Source organism: Otolemur garnettii, unplaced genomic scaffold (genome assembly GCF_000181295.1).
Source record: "Otolemur garnettii isolate 467f Iridium unplaced genomic scaffold, OtoGar3 scaffold00189, whole genome shotgun sequence".
NCBI lineage: Eukaryota > Metazoa > Chordata > Mammalia > Primates > Galagidae > Otolemur > Otolemur garnettii.
In genome coordinates, this window is record NW_003852584.1 from 2,009,043 (window position 1) to 2,010,937 (window position 1,895).

Here is a 1,895-nt window from a genome sequence, read left to right on the forward strand (position 1 = left end):
TGTGGCCCTGGGTAGAGTGCAGTGACGTCACAGCTCACAGCAACCTCAAACTCTTGGGCTTAAGTGATTCTCTTGCCTCAGCCTCCCAAGTAGCCGGGACTACAGGCATCTGCTACAACACCTGGCTATTTTTTGGTTGGAGCTGTCATTGTTGTTTGGCAGGCCCAGGCTGGATTCATACCCACCAGCTCCAGTGCACGTGGCTGACACCCTAGCTGCTGAGCTACAGGTGCCTTGCCTAGTCTTCAAGTCTTAAACTTTCCTTAACTGGGATTCATTCCCATTTCTTTGTCATATATTATTCTTTCTTTCTATTAACATATGTTGTTGACTTTGGTTCCCTAACACTTTATTAAGAAGGCTTGTGTCTGTGCTCATAGTGACACTGGTCTGTAAGTTTCCTTTCTTGTAAATGTCTCATGAGGTTTGGTCTGAGGTTTATACTGTAAACAGTATAAACAGTACTGGTTTAACAGTACTTCTCAACTGTTTTCTTCCCTTCTGTTTTCTGAAAGAGTTTCTATAAGATTGGTGTTAATGCTCCCTTAAATGACCAATAGACTCTATCAGTGAACTCTTCTGGAGTTTTCTTTGTGCAAAGTTCTTTTTTGAAAATTAATAACTTGGTGTTGCTCTGAAAGGCTAAAGTAGAGATTGGATGTGACGTCCGCTGGTTTTCAAATGCATGGAGACTGCAGAAGAATCTCTCATGGTTTTTAAAATCTCGTCCATCAGAGCACTTGAGGCTGGAGGTTGTGGCGTCTGCAGGTTGGAAGTGGGTTTGGAGCTCCAGCCGGGATGATCGAGTTGTTTGCAAGGACCGTCTGAAGAAGAAGGTCCATGTTTAATGCAATACCAATGACTCTACTGGGGACCTTAAGAAGCTGATTGCAGCCCGAACTGGCACCCGTTGGAACAAGATTGTCCTTAAAAAGTGGTACATCATTATTAAGGACCACCTGTCTCTAGGGAACTGTGAAATCCTTGATGGGATGAACTTGGAGCTTTATTACCAATAGAGCAGACTTCCTTCCCCCGCCCTACCGTTCTTTCCTCCCACACTGGTATGGAGGCTTGTTTTTAAAAACTCACTTCAGAAAGGAGTCACCAACGGCCAGGAGACAATATGCCCAGGTTTTACTGTGACTACTGCGATACGTACCTCACCCATGACTCTGCATCTGTGAGAAAGACACACTGCAGTGGGAGGAGCACATAGAGAATGGGAGGGACGACGATCAGAATGGATGGCAGAGCAGGCCCAGAGCCTGAGTACAAAACAGCAGCTGCATTTCAACAAGGAAAAGTACCTCCTACTCCATTCTCGGCTCCTCCTCCTGCAGGGGTGATGATTCCACCTCCCCCCTATCTTCCAGGTGCTCCTCATCCTGGTATGATGCCAGCACCCCATATGTGGGGACCTCCCATGATGCCGATGATGGGTCTTCCTCCTCCTGGGATGATGCCGGTGGGACCTGCTCCTGGAATGAGGCCACCCATGGGAGGTCACATGCCAATGATGCCTGGGCCCCCAATGATGAGACCTCCTGCTGATCCCTGTTGGTGCCCACTCATCCTGGAATGACTTGACCAGACAGATAAGGGTCAAGGGAAGTGCTCTTTATGTCAGTTTCATATTACTTGTTCTGTTTTACCAGGAGATCATGGTGCTCTGGCTCTGGGTGTTTTCTTCATAGCATGGTAAGAAAGACTTGCTCTTCCTTCCTATCAAAGGCAGAATAGTTTTGTAGGGAAGAAGTAAACCCCCAAAAGGGAAGTTTTTATTTGTATTGTGAAATGTGAAAATAAAACTGTTAAGTATTTTAGTTAAAAACTAAGGCTCAGCACCTGTGGCTCAAGTGGCTAAGGTGCCAACCACATACACCTAAGGTGGC

General features: G+C 46.3%; 2 pseudogenes; both read left to right on the forward strand.

The window, feature by feature from the left end:
• The first annotated feature begins 782 nt into the window (after positions 1–782).
• On the forward strand, positions 783–1,028 carry LOC111721832 (annotated as a pseudogene).
• An 83-nt stretch (positions 1,029–1,111) lies between these two features.
• Positions 1,112–1,602, forward strand: LOC100947103 (annotated as a pseudogene).
• The last annotated feature ends 293 nt before the right edge of the window (positions 1,603–1,895 follow it).